The sequence below is a fragment of the Poecilia formosa genome, unplaced genomic scaffold, assembly GCF_000485575.1.
Source record: "Poecilia formosa unplaced genomic scaffold, Poecilia_formosa-5.1.2 Scaffold250, whole genome shotgun sequence".
NCBI lineage: Eukaryota > Metazoa > Chordata > Actinopteri > Cyprinodontiformes > Poeciliidae > Poecilia > Poecilia formosa.
In genome coordinates this window covers 406,859-433,238 of record NW_006800189.1, presented here as the reverse complement: position 1 = coordinate 433,238, position 26,380 = coordinate 406,859, and the positions used below count along the sequence as shown (strand labels likewise).

The 26,380-nt window shown below is 35.8% G+C and overlaps 1 protein-coding gene across 3 annotated transcripts in view; it reads left to right on the top strand.

The window, feature by feature from the left end:
• meox2a (mesenchyme homeobox 2a) overlaps positions 1-26,380 on the top strand; it is a 73,158-nt gene that overhangs the window by 25,757 nt on the left and 21,021 nt on the right. The window lies entirely within an intron of this gene.

The following is a 26,380-nucleotide window of genomic DNA, read 5'->3' as shown; positions in this document are numbered from 1 at the left end:
TGCTATGGTAACCACCAACCGTCAAACGCAGCATAGCTGAACTTGCATACCAATAAATGTCAGGGAGAAAATAACTTTTTGACTAAACAGAATGAATTTGAAGAATAAATAAACTGATTTTTACAAACTTCACATCTATAATTTTGTTAAAATAAAACCCTGTTTACATGTATCTACTTTATATTTATTTTCTTTTTATATTTTGATATTCTATTTAGTTTTCATATTTATTTATTAGTCAAAAAAGTCAGAATGATTTGTCTGTCTCTGCTTTTCATATTCAATTAATTTAGTTTTACAATTCCTTGTATTTTTGTTCTGTACTTGAATATTTAATGTGTTTTTAAACTGTTGAGTTGCAGTTTTTGTTGGATCTTATGTCCTGATTTCTTGTTTTTTGTTAGTTCACAGTCTATTTGAGAATCTGTATGTTCTTAAGTTTGTATCTTTGCTACTGTTTACTTCTGTTAAGGCAGCATTACGCATTGTGGATGGTTTTCTGCATTAGGAACTGAATGACTCGTAAAGCCATTAAACAGTCAAAGTAGCCAAGTATTCTGGACAAAAAAGCCTGGACTTAAATCCAATAAAGCATCTCTGGAAATACTTAAAATGTCTGTCTAGTGCGCTTCAGAGTATCTGAAGAGACAAATGGGAGGAAATACTCCAACACAGGTGTGCCAAGGATGTAGACATAACAAGAAGACCTCAGACTACGACTACTGATATTGATGCTTCAAGAAATTCAGCAAAAAATTATATCCCAGCATCACAGGAACTTATCCTATGATCATTTAGATAATTATTTAGGGCAAAAAGACAATGAAAGTAGAAAGTGTTGATGCAAATCTGAAACATTTGCATCAAGGTAAAAACCTTTAATCTGTAATCTGAGGCTCGTGTTTAGATATTCTCTACAGGGGTGATCTGAGCAGGACTCAGATCTAAACATCGTCTACTTTTTAAATGCCAACAGGGCTGATTTTGTGTCAGAGTTTAGTAATTGGTCCAAATTAGGTCCAACAATTATCTACAATTACTTTAGTTGGAGGACGAGATCGCACATCAGCGTTGGTTATTTGTGTTTGAAGGTGGCCGCTGGGTCAGTGGAGCTCCATCAGAAGGTGGAGGAAAGGAGCAAATGACTCATCACCCCTGGATGAGAGAGCGCGTGGGTTTCTGTGGGTTTTTCTTCCTGATTTGTTTTTATAAACGAGAACGTCCAGAAAGGCGAAGATGGGGAATGTCAAAACTGAGATGATACGAAAAACACTCCCTGCATAAAACAAGGTTCTGGAAATAAGAGGAAGATATAAAGGAAGGAAGGCGGGCTAAGCTGGAAGAACAAGATGGATGCAAAACACTGAAATAGCACTAAAAGTAAACACAGAAGGTCTCAGCAAATAGAAATAATAAAATTCTAGAAGAAAAGACAAAATCCCAGGAAGTCAAAGGAGAAGAAAAAAAAAAATAGAATTTAAGAAAAGTAGAAAATCACAAAGATGGAAAATAATGAGCTCAAAAATGGTAGTGTGAGAGAATAAACAAGTAAAGAGGGATCAAACTGGAGCGTTTTAATAAATTAAAGGAAAAAGTATATAAGGAGAAAGCACAGAAAAATAAGAGAAAATGTTTGAAGGGAAGAAGGGCAAACAGGAGCATAGAAAAATAATAAAGAGATGATGATGTAGGACAGCTAGTTATATTTACTGTATTGTAGTAACTTTTGGGGGGGAAAGTACATTAAAGAGTAAATCTACAGCATTCTACTTTTCCATTTAATGGAGTATGGCACAAAGTATGGCTGCTTTTATTTTTATAAATTTTTTGGCTTCTCTACAGTAAATAGTGATTTTATTGTTATTTTTTAATTATGTATTTGTAATACCTCTTTAAAAAAACTAGAATTCAATACCTGAGTACCATTTAAAAAACAGCTTTTACTCTCACTTGAGTAATTTCTTGGATCAATGCTTTGCCTTAGTTGTGTAAAATATGCTAAAGTAGTGCAATGAGTAAAATATAAACAGACACGGGAAAACAAAAAAAGAATGTGGGCTGAACTGAAGGAAATGGGTACAGTTAGGGTAAAAACTGAAATAATAATGGAAGGAGGACAAAAGAAAGATTGAGATAAATAAAAGAAGGATAAAAAACAAAACCCAGACTGAAAGAGAAACAACAGGCTGTACATAAAATACGGGAAAAGAGACAACAAAGGACAAATAAAAGAAAGCGCAATAAAACAGAGGGCAACAGATGCTCGATGGATCTGCTACTGAAACACTTGCTGATAGAAGACTTAAATAAGATTTAGCACAACAAGATGTTCTGCGTTGAATTATAAAACATTTCTTTTTGCCTCAGTGCCAGTAAAAGTTCAATGAATTGAGTTTGAAGCTGAGTGAGAGGCGAGTTAGTTAGAAGCAGCTGTGAGTTTGACTCGTTACGCCCCCGCGTCTGCAGAGTCTCCATCATGCTGACAGCCATGTTTCTGCTCGCTTCGCCGTTCAGACCCGCAGACACCAGCAGGGCTCAGCGTCTCCTCTCGGTCTCCATCACCTGCATCCTCCTTCCTCCCCCCAACTCCTCAGACGCCGTTCAATCAGGCCCACCTCCAGAGAGCGAGACAGGACGTTCATCCAGAGATTACTCCCACAGAAGAGCAGAACATGCTGCTGTAGAGACGTCTGACAAGAGCTTTTATTTGGGGATCATCTTCAAGCCTTCACAACTCATTTCATCTAGATTTGTTTGATTAATCCTAATTTTAAGGGATTTTTCTCCACGTTTAGATAAACAGGAAGAAGTGAACAGAAATGCATCAAAACGGACAGATATGCCAAAAAAAACAACTAAAACTTAATTGTATTTTAAGCAAAAAAAAAAAAGCTCCACACCAGCTGCATTTCCATTAACCATAAAATTGCACAAATTGATGATGAATGTTTTTCTTATTTCACACATTTCACCAACAAAACATAAAAGTGTAACTTTCCTACTTTCTAAGTGTAAATACAATATCCTAGTACCAAACATACTCACTCAAATGCATGCAAATACACCACTTGTTTGGTGACTGTGAGTCTGAAAAAGGAGCATGACGAAAGTTTGGCTTATGTAGTCATACCTCTTTTCTGCCCTACAGTTCACAACATCAAATAAAATTTTATTTGCATGGCACATTTCAACAACAAGGAATTTCAAAGTGTTTTACATCATAAAAACACAGAAATATAAAGTCAGAACATACAGTACAGTCAACAACTGAAGCATTACATTTTGATTGTTGATTAATGTTTCATTGATTATGTTTCAAAAGCAACTCTAAACAGGTGTGTTTTTAGTCCAGATTTAAAGGAACTCAGTGTTTCGGCTCTTTTGCAGTTTTCTGGAAGTTTGTTCATGAATAATCTTCCAATTTTCCATATCCCTTCGAAACCAAAAATAATTCCTGACCCAAATGTAAATAATACATATGCACACATACATGTACATAAACACATAAACACACACACATAGACAAATCTACACACAAATGCCCAAGCTATCCTAAGTGCTTTAATTCCCGGCCATATTTATCACCCTGTTCATCCCTGGAAGTTTTAATAATAACCATTCTGAGACTTTTCTTAAAAAACCTTATGCTTGGACTCTTAAACTCTTTGCTGAGTTTATTCCAAATATTCACACCACTGACTGAGATGCACATTCTTTTCATGGTTGTTCGAACATTTAAAATTCTGACCTTGAGGTCATATCACCCCACTCTATCAGTAAGCAACTTTTTAATATTATTAGTTAATAGTTAATTTCATGCCTTATAAAGGTCTGGGAGTTTGAGGAGGTAGGAATCTATTAATAAATTGTTGGTATGGTAATAAGAATCAACCTTGTGAACTATTCGGATGTCTCTTTACGGTTCACAATGGCTGAAGTGAAGTTTTGTAGGTGTTGCCCCAAACTTCCACACAGATTTCCACAAATTGAAATCATGAAAATAAACTTGTTTAATGGAATCACGATTGAAACACTTTCGCATCATACGAGTTACGTGATCAACAGCTGGATGTTACCACTGACAAAAACCACGAAGACGACAACAGGAAGTAGTAGGAGGATGATGGTTTGTTTTTGTTTTCCTTTGGACAATGTGCAGCTGGCTCCACCAGACCTCTAACAAACTTTGTGTCTTGAATCCGAAGCTGTTCTGTAAAATCGCCAACGACAATTTTCCCAAAATGCCGCAAATGTAGCCGCTCCCAAATTTAAGGGCTTTGTTGCTCTACTTCTCCTCTGAAGTCAGAAATATGATGGCAGAAATATGAACATATCTCATGCAACTGTTTACATTCATCGCTGCCACAATTTCTAACAATGTATCGCGTAAACACAATTATTCACATGTGATTCTAATTTCATTTCGGAAACACCGCAATTGGAAAATTGTAGTTTTTCAACATTAGCAGAATATAAACAAAGATTTTCTCACATTTGTAATAAAAACTCGGACAAATATTGAAAATAAGGTATTTTGCTAACACAGTGTGATGTGTGGAGGGGCTGTCACATTTTTTCCGACAAAAACATTTTTCTTTGTCTTTTTGGAAATGCGTTCAACCTCGCGGAGCAGAGATTTACTGGAACATTAAAGGATGATGTGAAAAAACACAAGCCAGTTAGTATCCATTGCATTTCCTAAAACCAAAACAGCACATCTTCAGTTTGAGTTTTAGTCGTGACATTTGTCACGATGTTCAGCAGAATTAGTCATGGCATACTTAGAAGAAACACAGAGTCACATTAGCAGGAAAAGCACTGCTGAGCTCTGACACAATGTTCTCCTGGTCAGGACATGGTGACAGTTTCTGCAAATAAACAAAAACAAATGCATTTTTATAGAAGTTACCTACTGCATCTCTAGCTTTATGTTAGGTCAGTTTCCAAATAGAAAAAGTAGAAATATGGTTTATTGTTTCACAGTGGGGAAGTTCAGGTCTCACAGCAGTAAGTTAAGATTTGTAATAAGGACACATTTACAACATAAGAAAAATTATACTGTGCAGTTATTACGAAAAATAGCATTTTCATTAAAAATAATATCAGCTGAGTATATAAGAAGAAATGTACAAGATGTGCATAAAAAAAACAATAGTATTATTAACAAGAAGTGAGAAAGCTGAGCCAACAAGGATGTTTTTTTGATTGTATCACTCAGTTTGGATATCAAAAAAACACAAGTCATGTTGATGCAATGTGTAATTAGCTTTTTGTATGTGGACAGCTAAAACTTAACAGTGTGAACGTTTTCTGATAAAAGTGCAGTTCTTAAATTTAGATTTGAGTACAATTACTTTTTTGTGATTTTTGTGTTGTTACCCTATTTGTTATATAGCAATCATGCAGTATGAGGAAGGTGACTATAAGCAGGTTCCACATCTCCATTACCAAAAGATGGCTCTTTAAGAGGAATAGAAAGTTAAGAATGATTAAATATCTTCCATATAATTACATATACTCTGGGCTTCTGGTGTTATTTTCATACATGTACCATCTATTTTAGAGCTAAAGGAGTTTGGATGCAATGGTAAGAATTGAATAATAGTAGGTCTATTGAGTTTTTGAACAAACTGAACTAGGGTGGTTCTGATTATTTGTATATTGCATTAATATAATGAATTTACAGATGCTCAATAATAAGAAGCTTGAAGATCATTTATAAGATTACTCCAAATAAAAGCGTTAAGTTTGTTCCTTCCAGAATGGACACTTTGTATGGATGTTGCTGCTGCACCTCTCCCCTTGTGCCTGTTTTCCACCTCACTCACTGCAGTGGCGAAGGAGAAGTATGAGTTTATCTATGGAAAACAACAAAAAAGGGGGAAAAAAGTAAAATCACCAACCTAATTGTTTGATTTTGGTGCGTTGAAGCAGAGGAATATCTAAATGTTGCTTTACATGAGCCTCATATGCATACGTTCATAGTCTCACTTTCATAAATACAATGTTTATGAACATCAAAATTCATGTGTGTGTTTGCATAAAAGGACATGTAATGAGACATTATTCCTTTTACACAGCTTCAGGTACTTTTCATAATGCTGATTTCATGCTCATACATTAGCATTCAGTAATTAGGAATGTGAAGTTTATTTATAAAACACCTTTTCACTAAATACAGTAACAAAGTAGCAGTGATATTCAATAACAAGTACAAAGTAAACAAAAGCTTTGAAATCAAATTCCTCATATAAATCTTATTAACACCAAGGGATTTTAACCATTTCTCACTTCTTACTTTCACTTCCTGCATATAAATGCATCTAAATATGTACATAATTAAAATATTTTAATTAATCATGGAGATAATCATAGAAATGCTAAAATTTACTTTATATTATTTAATTCATTTCATGGTGGAAGACAATGGACAGATGTATATTGTCTCAAGTCAAAAGACTATAATCAAGTAACAATAATCAATTTTAGGTTTTACTTCAGAATTTTAAGTTTGACAGTTGGACCCGATTAAAAAAGAAAGCACAGGACCTCTGAATTCTTGATTCAGAAAGTATTTAAATTTGCTGTCAGACTCTGACATGACGCAGAAGAACTGCAGAGTTAAAATTGTGCAAAGGCAAAGAACATATGCTGCAACCACAGACAGCAGAGAAGATAAAAAAATAATCATAGAGTAGTTGACTAATTTGGAAAAACATTGATAAACTAATTGATTACCAGTTGAAGCTTTCACTCTATTCATCTTCATCCATCCAGTCATCTATATTAGATTCTTAAATGTTGTTTAATCTGTTCACTAACAGATTTTCTAACACCTTTTGTGGTTTTGTTCTTGCTTGGTCAGTTTCTGTAACTCAAGAGAACTCATCTCAAAACTAAATATTCTCCTAAAGTCAGATGCTCTGCCTGCCTCACACAAACATTCACAAAATATTCCACAGAGACAAATTCCCAATCGATTTTTCCCATGAACACATCTCTTAGACTCCCACTACCTCCACCCTTCAGTCCTGAGTTCTGAGCTTTTGCTCCCTCTGGACCAAAGTGAAGGATTGCAACTATTTTCTGCAAAAAGAAAAAAAAATAACCCTCAAACATAACAACAGCAAATTAGTCATCGCAGGCTGCCATAACATCTTGATTTGTGTCATAGCGTGGGAGCTGCGATGCGCTCTCAGCAGCACCCTTTGAGGAATCAACTCCATCATAAAAAAAAAAGAAGGGACTGCGGGTTTTTGGAAGCATCCCGCATTGCTCCCCGAGAAATGATTTATGAGGCCAAATCATTCACAGCGCTTACTTCCTGTCAGTGAAATCTCCAGACGTCCTCCCGTGTTTTATACTGTCACGTCCCATCAAGATGGCTGCTTGTGGAATTTAGTGCATGGCTGCGCTCGCCTTGTCCGCACATGTGTTTCTCTGCAGGAAGCACCGTACCATTTGACTGTCCTCATCCCCTTTTAACAACTTTTTTTTAATACACTTCTTTTACGCACAGACTCACTTTGTGTTTTCTTTATACTTTTTAATCATCTTTTTGGCAGTGGCTTAAGCATTGGTACTGACAGATATACTGTGTCGTGCAAGACTTTCAGGCTCCTAAATTTCTCAAACGCCTGGCTTTAAATTCGGCGTCATCTGTTGGCCTCGCAACTTCCTTTCCGACGCTGCTGTGATATTTAATGGGCCTCTGCTCAGGCACTTGAAGATGCTGAAACACTTGCGTAACAGCAGACACAACGGGGTGTCAGGTATAATTGTTTTTAATGACCAAATGATCTTCTTTGTCTTATTTTGTGGCAAATGAACCGTCCACATCCAAGTAGCGACATGCACGGATGACATTTATTGATTCGCAACAGGGCATGAGTGCCTAATTGGCTGTTTTGGAACTGACCCGACTCGTGATGGCCCCTTCAGCTGCCAGCTCTCCTCCCAAAATGGCTGCCCTGACCACAAGCCTTCAGTTGGCCCAGCACATTTCAAAGAGCTCAGCTGTAAATCCTTTTTCTTCTCCCTTCTCCCTCGTTGCTCTTCTAACGTCTTCATTACTCAAGCTGTTTTGTCAGCACACCATTGGGTGTAACAGAATACCATACTGACCGACATTTAGGTCATTTCCTCCTCTTAAGACCAGATATTGCTTTGCCGCAAAGGTAGCTGGATAGCCAGATTGGAGCCCTTCGTTGCCAGATTGGGGACCCGGCTAATCTAATTAGAGAGTGAGGGAAAGAGGCCCCAGGGGCCCGCAGGACTGGGACTGTGGTGGAGCCAGGACTGGTTCCCCCAATTTGAAAAACTATGCGCCGCAAAATACAATGTGGTAATGTCTGCGGGCCTAATTCTTCCGGAGGGGAGAGAGCTGGACTCTGGGCTGCAGACAGCCACATCCCTCGCTTCAGAGGGAGAAAGAAAAGAAAAGAGAGGGCAGAGAAGAAAGAGTCCAAGGATGATTTATGTCCTGCTGCGCGGACGCAGAAATAAATCCAGCGACCTAGAGCAGAGAGGGAAGGAGGCCATAAAGCACAGGATCGGTTCAGAACTGGTTCCCTTTTTCTAAAACCCCAAATGAGCTAAATTGTTCCCAAACGTCAAAACCAATCGCTTTGTTTTATGTCTCCAAGGCCTTTTATAAAAGTATTCCCATCCTTAAGAGCGGGTGTTTCAGTCTCCAGGGTTAACTCTGGTTTGATGGAGCTAATAATTAGTCTTCAGTCGTGAACACGGTGATAGCTGCGTGGGAGGCCTCTTTTAAAAAAACGCACCTCTAATTTGAGCCGTAGAAGTTATTGAGGTTGTTGCTCTTTTCCTCGCCTCCAGCTCTCAGTGGTGGATGGAGGGGGGGAAAGGGCGGCACGGTGTCATGTTTTCTCACGCACAAACACACATGTGTGCACCTCCAGGTGGCCGAGAGCTGCGCGTATATTTCACACCCACTCTGCTACGATCAATTTCACTTCTTTGCATGCGTCTAGTTAAGTGTGCAACTTTTACAAGGTAGAGCGGGATCAGTTTCCCAGCTTCTTTCCGTCACCATTAAATGGTCCTGATCGTGACCAGTAAAATGATCGTTACTCTCATCCGTGACCTCACGAGCATCTGTTGAGGCGGACGAGCTGTGGTAAAACACTCAGAGTGCAGCAGCAAGCTCTTTTTAAGATGCAAAGCAACAAATAAATTCATCACCATTGTAGTTAGTAACAGTATCTTTAGTCTCTACATTCAGAGACAGATTGTAAAAAGATTAACTCTAGAGTAGATTAAAAAAAACAGCTGAACTAAAGGAAAAATATAAAATCTGAATGCCTTAGAAACAGTAATATCTCAAATCTGTTTAGACCATGAAAATCATATGAAGCTTTTTCTCTAAATTAAATTTTTTATTTAGAGAAAAATAAAATCCAGCGACCTAGAGCAGAGAGGGAAGGAGGCCATAAAGCCTCCTTCCCTCTCATTATAGGAGTAATGTCATTTTACATTACTCCTATAATGTAAAATGACATTTTCTCATTTTTTTTTTAGTTAACCATTAGCTACTTTAGCTGATCCTAATTCTGATAAACCAATGTAACTGGTTATCGAATTCTAATGCTTATCAATCAGATTTGTTGATTAAGATCAAGTCTCAAACTTAAATGAAGTCAATATTTTCAGTAGATTTTCTTTAAATTTTATGTAATTTTTATTAGAAAGACAAATGTCAAGTTGGTTGTGCAGCCAGTTCTACTTCTGCTTTTCAAAGGTGTACGGATTGAACATCTCTTTGCAGCCATTTTCATGTGCAAAGGTAAACGTTGAGTTAGGGGGCGTGGCTATCAGCAGCTCATTAGGATTTAAAGTGAAGCCATACAGCCAGTGAGCTAAAGGGAAAATGTAACTGACCAATCATCAAGTGCTTCCTCTCTGACATCAGAAAATTTCCCTATTTCTCAGAGTAATTAGCTCTCGTTGCACATTCCAGGTATTTGAACACATTTCACAGAATAAAAGTTGCTTTAAAGTGTAACTAACCCCTCTGTAGAAGCATCACACCAAATTTCCACCACAGTGGGCGGAGCCAAGAGACAATAAGGGGCGTGGCCAAGTGTGATTGATGAAGGAAAGCAAGTCTTGCCAACTCTGTCACTACATTTAGCAACTTTTCAGACCCTCTAGCAATGTTTTATCAATAAAGCAACTAGTGATCAATCTAACAAAATATTTTTATTTAATTACCTGTTTAGACAGTTTATCAGCTAAAAGGTTTAAAGACTCCTTATCAGTAGGTTTACAAAGTAATGACAAAATATAATTTTTTCAAAGTTAAATGGTTAAAATGAATGACATACATGCTTCTTCTCATTTAATATTGGGAGTTTATTTTGTCTCCGTAAAAAACCCCAACAAAATCAGACGGCTAGTTAAATTAAAGAGCAGCAATATTTTGAAGATAAAATGTCAAGATACAAATGTTGGCTCACACTGCATTCCCTAAATTTTATTTATTCTGAGGACAAGTATTTTTTCTCATAAGACAACTTCTTAAAAAAAAAAAAAAGTCACCTGGATAGAACCTCCCACAACTCCAACCTTTCACCCCAATAATATGGTGCACAGTGAAACAAGGATATCTGCTCTTGATACAATTTAAATGTCTCTGGAAACATAATTTTTAAAACTTCCACTAAATTTGAATGGGTGCCATAAATATTGATAGTGTACTACATTAACTGTGTACTTTACCTTTCATAAATCCCACATGAAGCTATAAAGTGAAACAAACAGCCTTTTCTGTCTCCCTGTGAATTCTGTTTGGCTTTATATGTACAATTAATCTTTTGAGAAAGATTTTCAACTTTGTTTTTACAAAGTGAGGAGCACATAGAGGAAGCTGATGAAGGTTTTAGTTTATTAAAACAGAGCTGACGTGCCTCAGAGGACGTAAACTGTGGAAAAGCCATACAATAACAACAGGGATCATCAGTTCTCAGATATCAAACATGTCTCATCTGACTACTTCTGTTCACATGACCGGACAAAACATCTGATGTTTCAGCTTCAAGACAATGAACATTTTTGTTTAGTGTGTAGGAAACACAGCCACAGATTAGCTACATGCCTAATTTGAAATATGAAAACATCTTATGAGTTTTCATTTGTTAGAGAAAGTTGCAACTTAAACTTGTGCTTAATTTGTATTTGCTTTTAGCTCAGCAGCTAATTATTTGCAGCACTTGGAAGCTTTTATTTCTGTCATAGAATCCTAAATAAAGAAATAAAAATCTACTAAGGAATATAAATAATTTATTAGATAATGTCAATGTCAGCGGCGTTATGTTGTAATGTAAATTTTAAGCTAGTTTTAGCCATAGATTTAAATATTGAGATGTTACAAAATCAGGCATGTTTTTCATTTGGAATATTAAGATTTTCACTTTAAGATAATCCGGCCATTTTTTTCCACTGGTAAGAACTGGTGAAACGGTTAGTTGTGCTAATCTTAATGCTAACCATAAACATTAGTTCAGCTAGCATGCTATACCAACTCCGTATTTAGTGAAAGCTAATGATAAAGCTTTAAACAAGCATTAATTCAACTATGTTGAATTATGTGTCGATGATTACCAAGTAAATTAGCACTTTTTTAGGAAAAATTTATTTGGGACTGGCTAAGTGCGCTAAGAATCTTCAAACTTAGCAAAGATGCTAAATGAAAAACTAGTTCCGCTATTATTGGATTAGCGAAAGTTTCCCTGCCACTTCTCTTTTTGTTTTTTCTACACAGACACTACAGTGTGTGATATTCTAAACAATGCATCAGTTTAATCATATGTAGTATATTCTGATAGACATGGCTGTTTTATAAAGCTGAAATTAATTATCAAAACCTAGAATAATTTAACAGTTTTTGACAGTAGGTAGTATAGATTTTTTTTGTGGATGTGGAAATGCTAAGATGGTTTCCATTCTGTGAACTAATACATATATTGTGAGTTTGAACTGGTAAAATAAGGAGTGATGAGCTTGTTTAGAGGGTGAATCAAGTATTTAAAGATTTAATAAGTGGTTCCTAACCACTCAAATACTCGGTGTTCACTCGGTGCTACATAAAACCAATGAAAATAATTTTTAATACAGAAATGCTCTGCTATGGTCTACACAATCATGGAAGACTGCTCAACTAACAGTTAACCAGCAGCTAGTCAGTGACACCATCCACAAAGCACAAAAGGTCAATGTTAAAATAGCTGGTTGTTCATGGAGTTAATCAGTTATATCAAAGTTTTTTCCCCAATAAATGCTATTTATTAGCTAATGTATATATGAAACTAATACTAGACCAGTATTTGTTTGTTGTAATGCTAACTATAACTTGGTACTAGTTTATTCTCACATTTTGTTTCAGTTCTAAAGATCATTTAAATAGACAAGAGACAAGTGCCTCAACAAAAAACACTAAAAATATCAAGTTTTTATTTTATTTTATTTCTTTTTAGGTGGTAGATAGAAATGTCTTGGAAATACATGAATACATTTTTACAAACTTTCTGATCCTATTGTTGTTGGCATACAAACGTATTTAAATTTACAGAACCCGCACACATTCAAACAGCGATTCACGCTTCAAAAGGTCAACGCATCAATATTGAACTCAACTCTCCCATTATGTCACAGCCACTCTGCCAACATTTATGACCTTTCAGCAAAATACAAAATGTTTTCTGTGATGCTGAAACCACTTTTAAGCAAAAATAAAAGTTGCATTATGAAAGCTCAAAAGAATTTGAATGTCATGAAGAACTTTAAGATTTTTGTCACGCAATTTATAAAGTAGAACTTACATTTGGTATAGATTCATTGCACAGACAGTAAAGTCTCCTCAGTTCATTCTGATGCTTCTTAAAATGTTTTAATTTATTTTACTTGATAATCCTCTGTGGTTATTCCTGTTGCTAGTACTCCTTTTCCTACTACTCGTTTCTCTTCCACTCAACTTTCCTTGAATACAGTACTTAACATTTTCAGGATTATGGTTTTCTTTGAAACACTGAATTTTGGGTTTTTTATTATCTTAACTACAAGAAAGAAACTATTAGTAAAAAGTTTTTTCACGGCATTCAAATTTTTTTAGCTATACTTGTGACTACAAAACCCTATTTCCAATTTACATTACTACATTGTTCCTGTGCAGTTATTGTTTCGTCTGAAACCCGATTATGCGTGGAAAGAGCTGCACACTGCATAAAATCTGAAACAATTTCAACAAACTGTGACTGAAGTGATGAATGGACTCGTGACATAATGTGACAAACATGTTTTTTTTCCAGTTTCCACTGTTGTAACCCACACAGATCCATCCATTAATGCAGTAATTGAGCCCTGAGTATGCAGTCCTCTGGACAATGATGCATTTTCCATTAACAGAGAAAATTTCCATTATTTCTACAAAGGAAAAACCTTGGAAAAACTTATTGTTTCTTTATGCAGTTTCAGATTCAGCATCCATTCTTCCTCTCTGGCTTTCTCACATGCTGTAAATCCAAAACAAAGCTCTCCATCTCGCCTTCACTCCTTCCCTCTGACGTTGACTAATTGTGCTTTCTGCAGATTAAAGCCACCAGATGCCCGGGAGAAACTGGCCAAACCCCCGTAAACTCACAGCTCTTTTTCTAGCGCTACCCTTTCTTGTGGAGAGCAGCAGGAATGCCAGCCATCTTCCCATCAGCACGGGACGCCGCAACATGTTCTCTTTAAAGAGGGTGTTTACAGTGAGCCGTTCCGCTGATGTGGGATAGATTTATTGCTTATTTACTCTCAGGCTTGGCCCGGCTTTTTGTTGCTCCCCTTTCTGATCACTTTCGATGCCTCACGCCAGACCACAAAGTGATGGCGGCATGTAAACACAACCAATGAGAGCTTGAATCCAGGAATGTGTGTTGGTGCTTGTGTTGGTGTGAGAACAGGGCATGCAATCTGTGCAAACATACCCATGCCTGCAAATGTGTTTGTGTATTTATACAGAGGATCTGTACGTACATTTATGCATCAGCACCACTAACTTGTGTATTTTTAAACTTTTTTAGCATTCCACAAAGTTTGTGTGTGTGTATATTTTGCCTCCCACTCAGAGTTGTGTAATTAGTTGGTTACAATCAGCGCCTTATAGAGGATCAATCAGGTGGAAGATAAACATCTGCTTGTATGACACACTTCATTAAGAGGGAAAATGGTGCATGTGTGATCACAGAACATCGTTAAGGTATTTACAAAACTGCGGCACTTTTTAACACGACTAATCCTCATCTTGTGAGACAATTCATCTACCCTCTGGTATACAAATCTTACACGATATTCTAAATCCTCCCTGTTTTGTCTTTATTCCTTTAGTCGGGACAACATTTTTTGACATGAGGCACAATAACTATATTTGAAATGCATAAAACATGAGCAAACCAACTGCTAAGTATAAGCAATACTTGAGGTTGAAGCAGGAAGTTGAAGCGTAAACTCTGATGGATGTTTACAACAGACATATTTTAACCATTGTTTCTTTTGTCAAATATGTGAACAACAATGAGGTTTGCCTAATTATCTAACTTCTTTTGTTTTAGTTTGTTTAGTTTCTCAGATCAAGTGCTTGTCAAATCCCAGAGGAACAAAAAAGCTAAACAACATGCAACATCATAATTTAAAGAAAGTAGATTTGTTTTACATTAAAAACAAATCTGGTAACTGTCATGAGGCGCATCCCTTCATCCCACTTTTGCTCATCAGCACATTGTTTCATAGGGTTAGAAGTCATGAAGTCAAAGAAAAAATACGCTCCCACATTGCCTTTTAAGACATTTTACACTGCTAAATGTTAAAAAATGTTTTTATAGCATCCCGCCAGCTTTCCTTGCTCTTGTAAATCTCTGAAATATGAGTGTGATTTAAATGTGGCCCAATGTTCACAACACTTATTCTTATATGATGAAATGCAAATGCTTTACTCACCTCATGATGCCATAGACACAAAACTGAAAGTGAAAATAATCCAATTTAGCTAATAATTAAAACTTCATTTTTAGATGATAAACCAAAAACATTTAACAGAAACAAACTATACAGTGCCAAAATGCACTATTTGTACTCACTTTGATTTTACACCATTGATCTCAGTCTACATGACCTATTCATCTTTGAAGTTTTTTTTAAAAGTGATGAAATCTTATGAAGTTGATATTGTGTTTTTTTCTCTCGTCTCTCTACACCCCTAATTAATGTACATGCAGTGAATCCCCAGTATTCGTAGGAGGTTATGTGACCACAACCTCCAATAAAACCAACATCTGAAATCTTTGAATCCTCGATATCCCCTGTGGAAACACGTATGATTTCCTATTTTAACAGTTCAGACACGACACCAAATATAGCCTAAAATGCATCTTTGCATGCAGTGGAAACCATCTTGTTTGGACTGATTGCTTTGCAAACACCAGCCAGTAGTAGGTTAGATAGCACGGATTTTCTGTGGAATATTTTAGATGCGCTCTATAAAAAAAATCAGCAAATACACAAATTTCCCATAAAAATTTGGTGTAACTTCGCATAAAAAAATGCACCACAAACAGTCGGGAGTCCACTGTCTTTGATTTACAACTCATGTGTCCATAAATTGCTGTCATTTCAGGCCGCAGCTACACCATACCAAATAATTTTTAAAGGGATACATTTTTTTCCATAAGAAAAAAAGTCTATACAATAAGTTTTTAGCAACAACATTGACATTAACAACATCCTAAGTGAGTATTAACATCGTCATTCCCCTTATACTCTATAGGACTTAGACAAATTTGGTTTTCTGTTGTTTTAAAAGTTTCAGTCGTTGCTTTGACCATAGATATTCTCAAGTTTAGGCAAGTAGCTATTTTTTGTAGCCATTTCCTGAATTTTTAGACTCCACCTATATGTCTGACTTGAATTGGACTCATGTTTTTCCCACTTTTAACAGCGACTGAGAGAAATCACCCTTCAAATTGGAGATCCTGAGGTTCTTTCACTGCAATGAAAGACTAATTTATTTGAAGGTGTAACAGCCAAAATTAGCAAATAAGCAGGAAAGGCACTAAATACCTAATAAGGCTGTATTCCTAATGAAGCTACTCATTAAAATGTCTTACATTTAATTATAAATTGATTTATGTACTTTATTGCTTCCAGTCAACCTGAAAGTGAATGCTAATTTGTTAATAGAAGTGTTATTCCCATTCTACTCACCCAGAAGTTGTTGTACTTTGTGTTTAATTGTAACTGTACACCCACTTTCTTTAGACTACAGATTTCAGTTTTCAGCAGATGGTCAGTAAAAATAAACACACGCCAGAGGGATTTCAGTACACTCAGATGTTGTTTGTACACTTGGCAAATCGCTTCAAACCATGCGTCAAAAACGTCAAAAAAAAAAAAAATCTGTTCAACCTCAAGTTCATTCACCCACAAATCATGTATTAATACAACACATCACGTAATCTCTCTGTAGCTGCAGCACAGGAACTGATCTCTAGATGTGAATCAGTGATTATTTGTGATCCAAGTGCTGGAAATCCTGCAATAATTCCTGAATGAGGCTGTTGTACTGAGAGACTACATCCTTTTTGTTAAGACAAACTGCTTTGATGCAGCTGTTCGACTCCAAATGTTTCCTCTGTTTTCTGTTTTTCCTCATATTTTCTTTCCTAAACCTCTTGGTCTCTCCTACACATCTTCATTTTCAATCATTTCCCACAAAAGGAAACATTTTATGTCTGTAAAATACAGCAGTGGACTATTTGCGAGTTGCAGTTGTTGCAAATCTGCTCAAGTTACCAATGTGAAACCTTTTTCTTTTAATATTTAATAACATAACAACATAGCCCATTTAATGCAGTGCATAACTGTAATTCATAATTCAAGTTTATTCATAATACAAGTAAAAATGCTTTACAGGACGAACAAAGAAACTGAAGTAAAATAAAATCATCTGATAAATCAGAAAGAAGTGTAAAGCATAAAATAAAAGCATAAAAACATGAGCGTATAAAAGGAAAATACATCAAAACTACAATATGTAACGAAGGCGTATTATCCTTCTGTATGTCATAAAAAACATTAAATTTATCGCACAAAATCATTTTTAGAAAATTAGATTTTACTCAGTTCAGTTCTGCCTATGTTGAGTTACTTTCAGAATGAGCCTTTTTAGGGCGTCTTGTCACTTTAAATCCAATGAGCTGCTGCTGGCCACGCCCCCCCACTCAACATGAAAAAGGCTGGTTGCTAGGCAATGAGGCTTGGCTCCTGAGGTTGCTAGGTAACAGCGCAGTGCCAGTTGAATGTGACTTAACAATAAGGAGGTTTTTGAATTGGACCATTTTCAGACACCAAAAACATTAAAATACTGCCCAAAAACAGCTGGGTGGGTTTTTTTTAAGCACTTGTGTTGTTTTCAGAAGCAGTTGAGACCCAAATAGAAGTACAAAAATTATTATGTCCCCTTTCAGCAAATAAATATCTAAGACAAGGCAAGCTTTAATGTCTTCAGTCCTTATTAGAAAGATCGAGGAGTTTCTGTATACCTCAGATTCAATAGCTGAAGAACAGAAACTACAAGCTGCTCCTCCTTGTTTAGGTTTTATTTTGGGAACAGAGAGCGATGAGGTTTCTAATGACCTGAGGGATCCACATGGTTCATACCTGACCAGTAAATCTGAAAGGTGTTAAGCTAAATAAAGCTTTACAGACCATGAACGAGATTTGAAATTGTATCCTTGGACAAATAGCAGTGATTAAGGAGCTGGTGTAATATTAATGTTCCTGGTGTTGGTTAGGATTCTGGCAGCTGCCTGATTGATTTCAGGACATTAGTCTAACTTTTTAAAAATAAATGTATAAACTAGTTTTCCTAAATGCTTCTTTATGGACAGGAAACCCCTTTATTCTGTTAAAAGATGCAGATGTTTGTAGAGAAATAAAGGGGAAACAATCAGCTGAATGTGCTTTATTTTAACACAATTAAAACTGTTTGAGTTTGGAAAAATTCATGTGCAAGTGTCACTATTTTCAGCTCATACACAGTATTTCTAGTAAATCCAAACACTTTAACTCTAAGGTTAAATATAGTAAGCAATTTCTACAAATTCAACTTGCAGGTTTTTTTGTCTTTATCTCTTCTCTACAGAGCCATGATTTTTTGAGATCAGGACTCAGGGAGTACTTCAATTTATTTACAGCTTAATTAAAAAAAAAAAAAGAGAGTTAATGTCATGTTGTTGCATAATCTACAGTTTATTCCCTTTGGAATAAAAGTAAATCCTTTTTCTGTACTAAACTTTAAAAATCTCATCATGGACCACGGAGATGTATATGAAGTGACGCGTTATGCAGCTCTAAGGTCTGATTTGTCTGCAGATACTTAAAAAAAAGTGTTGCAGTAGTTTCCCAAGTTCATCAGTAGCCTAATATACTATCCAATGTCAGTTTGATGGATTTTGATTGTCCGCTTGGAAAGGAACGGCTTAATTTGATCTTGTGCTGTGAAACACATGTTGTTTCTGCAGCATGTGGACCTCTAACTCCAGCAGGAAGACCTTCCTCCTCCGCCGCCTCCTCCTTTTGTTTTAATGAAACCCCAGGGAGGTTCTGGAAAGCCCTGGAACTCAGCGCAGTCCATCCCATCCAAACCGCCGCCTCCTCTCCGGTCCCAGCGAGCTTTGGACCAAACCCTGCTCTGCCTCCTGTGGGCTGCCCCGTAGCCACAGCAACTGCAAACAGGACGGGACGGGGTCCTGCTGAAAACAGGGCTATGGCTTCAGCAGATGTCACGACACAGGCGGAAAGGCTCGACTCCGGTCCGTTTGTAGCGTGACTCTACATGGAAATAACACACAGGCAGCGAGTTTTTACAGCTTTATTATCAGACTTCCTTTTTTTATATCATACTTAATATGACAAAACACTTGATGACTTCAGAGGTTTTAAAGTGTTATACCATAAAATTCAGGAAATTGCCACTACACAGTAAAACAACTGGCTGCGTTTGCGCGTTACGGCATGCCTTCGTATCCTCCCATTGTCCTGGCCATGCGTCATGTCCACATTGATGAAACGAGCTGCTCCGCTCTCCTGATTGGGCGCCGACGTGGGATTGTTCTGAGCCACAGTCAGGGGAAATGCTTGGGAACTCCACTCCCCAGCGTGAGAGGAGATGGAGAGCAGAACAGCTCCCCGGAGGCCCGAACTGTGACCCCTTCGAGTGCAAAATATGCGGAGGTCACCGGGTTTCTGTTAGGCAAGATCTAAATTTGACTGACACTGAGCAGCAATAACCCATGACTTCATAACTGCTGCTGAGACACGCTATTTATTTACAGACAGATAAATGTCAGGCACACGATTCAGAGTTTTCAAACATGGAAAACAATCTGTGATGTAAAGGAGTGGGAGTGAGGAATTTTAGCACAGCGAGGAACAGAGCCGGCACTGGAAAAGCATTTTGTTTCTCTTTATGGTCATAAAACAAACGTTCAAAGTGACTAAAAACTTTTATTCCCACACTGGCACCTTCTTAATATTCCATTTTATGTATGAACATAATGAGAAGTCAGACGGGCTGAACATGTAGCAGATTTCAGCTAATTCTAACATTGCATTAAAACACATTACATGAATCAAAAGAAATGTCAGGGACATAAAACTAATGTTATTTTCCCCATTTAACTGAAAATATCAATTGCATACTTTCCCTCCAACATTCAGAAAAGTGGATTCAACACACAAAGCCAACTACAAATGCTAAAATGTTTCTCAAATATTTGCAGGCCTCTACACGTACTGCCACTCCAGGTGGAGATGTTTTTAAACTCATTTTCATTTCAGACCATATCAACGTCATCAATGTCCTTAATGTGCCAGTTGTGGCAAATTAATAAACATCCTATTAAATTCTTAAAAATGGCATTTTCTCCAGTTGATGAGGCAAATTTAACACCTTTTCACATTTTTGTAAGTTTGCATGTTACAAATAAAAACTGATATGACTTCTTTATTCATAAAATAATATTTTAACACAAAACTTGTATCCTGAAGTTATGTGGCTCTCTGGAGTCATAAGGGCCATATAAATACCTATGGTGGGCAACATTTGGCCAGCGGGCCTTGAGTTTGACACCAATGGTTTACAGCCCTAAAGTAAATAAAACTTTTATTGTTGAAGTGTAATTATAAAAAACTTTTCATTTAAGTATAGTTATCCTATTGAGGAAAAATACACCTTTATTGATGCCAATAAGATGCCAAACTGTAAGGTGCCTTCTATTTTCTAGTCCTCTTTCTTCAAGTATTTTGAATCTTTATCTTGCTAAAAGTCCCACTTCCAGTTTTCCTACAGAAATCACCAGATTTTATTTAAAACATCCTGATCTTCCAAAGAATCCATGATGCCCTGCACTCTATCGGGGCTCCCAGAGTCTTTTGAAGAGAAACATTTCCCCTGTGGGCATTAAAATGTTTTTCCTGATGTTCATCATTTCCTTTAAGTCTGAGCCACCTTGACTATTTGTCTCTGAGAAAAGATCTTCCAACCTGAACGCGCAGTGAGACCGATGTGAGCGCATACATCTGTGTGAGTGAACAATAATTAGTGGTGCATTTAAAACTTATGCCAAAAAAATACTCGCTCTCTCTGTATTTTTTTGGCATAAGCTCAACTCAATAAAATGCTTAGTGTTCTTTCTGTGTTTTTGTTTTTGTCTAATCAAAGGATTCCTGGCAAATATGGCATTGCTTGGATGAGAAACAACCAATCACAAGCAGAATATTAAAATACTGCAACAAACAGTGGAAATTACAAAACTAGACTGTAGGACATATGAAAAAAAGGGAAGGTAATGCAATAAATATTGAATTTTGTTGCCTAATTGTATTTACTTAAGCATGCAAATGTGCTTGCTTCGGTTGTGTATATATGCAATATTCCTACATTTCTTGAGCTAGTCAAAGTAGCTCATAATTTCATCTCCGGATAAACTTTTGTCTAATTTCAAGAACTGCATTTCTTCCAGCTCAAATAAAGTAACACAAAAATAATTTTACTCTGGATTTTTGTTAGATAAAAACACATTCTTCATCTGAAAACTATTTTTTCTCATCTTTTTATCTCACCACTATAGTTTTCATTCAAGCAATTTCCAAGAAATTGGTTGAAATTATTCGGTTTCAATCTTATAGCTGTTTTCTGACTGTTTCCACACATAGGTGCATAACTTCAGTGGCATGTTTACTTGTCTTTCCCATTTTTGAAGAGTAGAAATTGAAAGAAAAAAAGAAACATGAAGATACTACTAAATTAAAAAAGGCTCATATTTATCTACTTGTTTTTGGTTGTTTTGTGCACATTGTTGCTTTTACATTTCTTGCACCACTTGCAAATATTTGCAATTATATTTTACTCCTCCCTTTTTTTATATATAATTCTTATTGTTTTTTTTTCCTGTTATCCTTTATTCTGTTTCTGTTTGTGATCTAATATGCATCATAATTTAAATCTGTGTTGTATCTCTTAAATTCACTAATTCAGAACCTGAATCAGATTCATGCCAGGAAAATAAAATTAATCTTAAGAAAATTACAGGTTTTACTGATTATAAGGATCAAAAACTTTGACTTTATTTCTTCTTAGAAACATTTTTTTCTGTACTTTTATCGGTTTTTGCTTCGTATTTCTTTTGCTTACAAGTCTTATATAAAGTCAACGGTACAAATTAGCGCTAACCAGCCTCTCACTCTTCACCGCTCACCAAGCCTTCTGCAGTGTTTATCCTTGTTAGTCTTATGTTTGACATGCAAATGATGACAGAACATTTAGATTTGGTTGGTCAGGTTGGAGAAAAGGTTACAGACTGTGCCACACTACCACAGATTTAGCTGAACACCAAGTTCAACCACTAACAAACCATTCTTTATTTAGATCTGTTTGATCATACGGTCAAATGTTGAGAGGCATCAATCTTTACAGCTGGATTCATATAAAAACAAAACAAAAACAGGAAAAATAGAAGCAGGTTTGATGTTTGTTCTTGGACTTAATTATTCCAAAAAGTGATAAAAGAAAATAAACTTATTAATTGTTAGGCTGGTGATGCTCCGGTTTACACTTCTGACAAACTTTATCACACATTCTTAACTTCATAAGGATAACCATAGATCCATTAGTCTATGGTTTATTGAGTCATTAAAGACATGTAGCTATGAAGATCATAAGGTATGTTGTATTCAATCTTAAACATTTAAAGCAAACCTTTTCCTAAATGTATAAAATTAGACATAAAATGACTTTTAGCTGCTTGAATTCTCAGCTTAAAGGTTGTTAAAGTACAAAAATGGCAGTGACTGATATAGGACAATAAACTATGCAAATTACAATTGCTAGGAAAAAATGGCAACAGGATTAAAACATTACAAATCATATTAAAACCCTTTCAGCCCGCCGATCCCTCGTGAGGGATGTGTTTTTGCTTGTTTTCGGCTTTCTCCGTAAACAACCGCTACACGTGACTTTGTTTTTTCTTTTTCCGTCCATTAAAGAAGGCTTTCATCATTCTAAAACTATCCTGCATACACGTTTTGCCCAACATGTTATGGTTTTACAGCTATTTCAAAACAGCTGACGAGCTTTAAAGGTCCTCGGAGATTTCGTAGTTTTCCTAAAACTCTCTTCAACAACAACCCTTTTAGTTGAGGAGCAGAGCTCCATCGACAAGAATCACATGACAGGAAAGAGACTGATCTCTGTAGATATAATATAATCGGCTAAAAAAAAAAAAATCATATAATCGGCTACGGCTCTAGCCCGGGGGGCTAGAGCGAACGTATGTTGTGTTCGCTTCCACCTTAGAAAGGTAGAGCGTGTGCTCCTTCACCCTCACGTCACTTCCTTCGGGGGATGGGGGGGTTGGGGGGCACCTATTTTTGTCTTCACATCTGCCTGAATAAAATGTAGTTACGACCCTGCGGTGATGTGCTTTATTCGATGTTTTGAATTAATTAATTATTAATTAATTATTAATTAATTATTAATTAATGACAACTTGACATTAACCAATAAGTCATTACTGTTTAAACTTTACCTTTAATAACATAAAGTTACCTGATTTTTAAAGTGCAATCAGTAATTATTTTATAACAAATTTATATCAGTAATGATTTCTTGGTTAATGTCAAGTTGTCATAACAAAGACATTTTGAATAATGTCAACTTTGTATTNTTATTAATTGTTAGGCTGGTGATGCTCCGGTTTACACTTCTGACAAACTTTATCACACATTCTTAACTTCATAAGGATAACCATAGATCCATTAGTCTATGGTTTATTGAGTCATTAAAGACATGTAGCTATGAAGATCATAAGGTATGTTGTATTCAATCTTAAACATTTAAAGCAAACCTTTTCCTAAATGTATAAAATTAGACATAAAATGACTTTTAGCTGCTTGAATTCTCAGCTTAAAGGTTGTTAAAGTACAAAAATGGCAGTGACTGATATAGGACAATACAAATGCAAATTACAATTGCTAGGAAAAAATGGCAACAGGATTAAAACATTACAAATCATATTAAAACCCTCTAAGCCCGACGATCCCTCGTGAGGGATGTGTTTTTGCTTGTTTTCGGCTTTCTCCGTAAACAACCGCTACACGTGACTTTTTTTTTCTTTTTCCGTCCGTTAAAGAAGGCTTTCATCATTCTAAAACTAACCCGCATACAAGTTTTGCCCAACATGTTATGGTTTTACAGCTATTTCAAAACGGCTGACGAGCTTTAAAGGTCCTCGGAGATTTCGTACTTTTCCTAAAACTCTCTTCGAAAACAACCCTTTTAGTTGAGGAGCAGAGCTCCATCGACAAGAATCACATGACTGATCTCTGTAGATAAAATATAATCGGCTAAAAAAAATAAAAATCATATAATCGGCTATGGCTCCAGCCCGGGGGCTAGAGCAAACGTATGTTGTGTTCGTTTCCACCTTAGAAAGGTAGAGCGTGTGCTACTTCACCCTCACGTCACTTCCTCCGGGGGATGGGGTGGCGCCTATTTTTGTCTTCACATCCGCCTGAATAAAATGTAGTTATGACCCTGCGGTGATGTGCTTTATTCAATGTTTTGAATTAATTAATTAATTTGTTAATTTATTGATTGATTTATTGATTTATTTATATTTTACTGAAAATATGTTTCTTTACTAGTAAGGATTTCATATTTATTTGTTCATTACTTTGTAGTAAAACACTCATAATTTTGATGTAATTACTATTTTTCTTTGCATTCAGTTCATTATTATTATATATATTATACTGTGCACAATGGTACATTTTGCATATAAATGGGGCAAATGTCACGACCAATGGTTATATTATATGTACTAAGTGTCATTCAATGGTAATCAGCTATTTAATTTAAAGAAATCCGCAGTATTGATGTGAAAAACACATTTGGCACAGTTTGGAGACATTTTTGGATAAATGTCTCTAAATGACCTCTCCATCTGGGACATTTCTCAGTAAAACATTTATAAGGTCCCCCTTGAAAATGAGATCTAGATCTCAATGGGGTTTACCTGGTTAAATAAAGGAAATAAAATAAATAAAAAACACTATATTTTTCAACTGAGTGAGTCCAAATTTGGTGAACTTTTACCCAACATGTAGATTTAAAAGTCTAAACTACTTTTTTGTGTGAAAAATAATATTTTAGTGATGTTTTGCAATGTTTATTTATAACAACATTTTGGTGTGGTAAACAATATGCTAAATTTATTGTATTTAATTCAGGTAGGATAAAAGCTATAATACTACTGACACCAGGAAACCGTTCTTTGATGTCTTACCTTTACAGAGGTACCAAAAGTTTGCACTTTAATCTGATAACTGTGAGGCTATTAGTGATTTATTTTTGGATGTTTACAAAGCCCTTTCCACCCGTAGGGCTTAAAGGGTTTTAAATAAAGCAAACATAAAGCCTTGGCCCTGACAAACTTAGTTTGTATTACAGCAAATATTGATGATGTTTCATTTATCATAAAAAGAGTTTCATACTTCCCAAACATTGGATAAATAAAACTCCTCCAGTAATTAAGTTAGTAAAGTTTATTTTTCACAGACACAAAGTGTTGTACATTACTCAAAGTTAAATTACACAAAGTAAAAAAATAAATAAATAAGGGGAGAGAAAATAAAGACATCAGAATTTAAAAGTTCATTTAATGATTGTTATAGTCATTAAATGAACTATGCTATTTTACATCAAATAGTTTGGGTTTTATCTTTTGCAGTTTATTACCTTCTGAATGTTTTTCAAGAAAATAGCAATCTACTATATTACTAAGCATATTTTAACAGGCACAGATGTGCAGATCAGTTTCATGGGCGACCACCGGAGGTCGCTGTTCTTCTGCTGCTCACTGACCTTTAAACCGGGGTGGCTGCAACACATTTAGGTCTTCTTCACGGCATTGGCACATTCAGGTTTGAAGGATCTCTGGGGTTTGCACCTGCAACCACTGCAACACCAAAAAATAAATAAAACAAACAAAACCAACATTCACAGCTGGTCAAACAGGTGAAGGAAGTGAACACATCCATGAGATAAACCAACCGAAAATATTATGCTTAATTCAGGCACTGTGCATGTGTTTATCTTTTTCTCCAGTTGGCTTTTTAAGTTAAACTAATAATTAATAGACGGTGTAATATTACACAGTATTGAGGTTAAAACAGGAAGAATTACTCAAGATGCATGAGCTCATTTTTTTGTAGTGAATTGTTGAAACGTTTAATCTCAAAACGTTCCTCCCCAGAAACCATAGCAACAAATAAATAATCAAAATGGTTACCAGTTGGTGAAATATTGTTTTGAGAATGTGATAAACATAATGGAAGACACCAAAAGAGTGGATGGTTAAAGCTATCAAATTACATGTTGATAGTAACTATGTACAAGTTTTATTAAAGAAAACTCTAATTTAAATTAGTTTGTCTATTTCTAAGAAATTTTACAATAAAAGTTTCATTTCAAACTGTTCTAATATAATTTGACCACAACATATTTCACCCCATATCATTTATTCATATATCAAGAAGGTAATGCTCAAAAATTTTAATGTCAGGGTTTTTTTCCCATTTTAAGTCAGTGGTCAAAACACTTATATTTTTTCTTTTTTATTATTGTTGCTATGTAGTTGTTTTATCTGTTGTTGGACCAGCAGCACAAAACAACTGGGTTTTTAAAAATAGATATAACAAATTCAAATTTTAGCTATTAGGTTCCTATTTTTTTTTTCTCTTTTTTTTTAGAATAATTATTCTA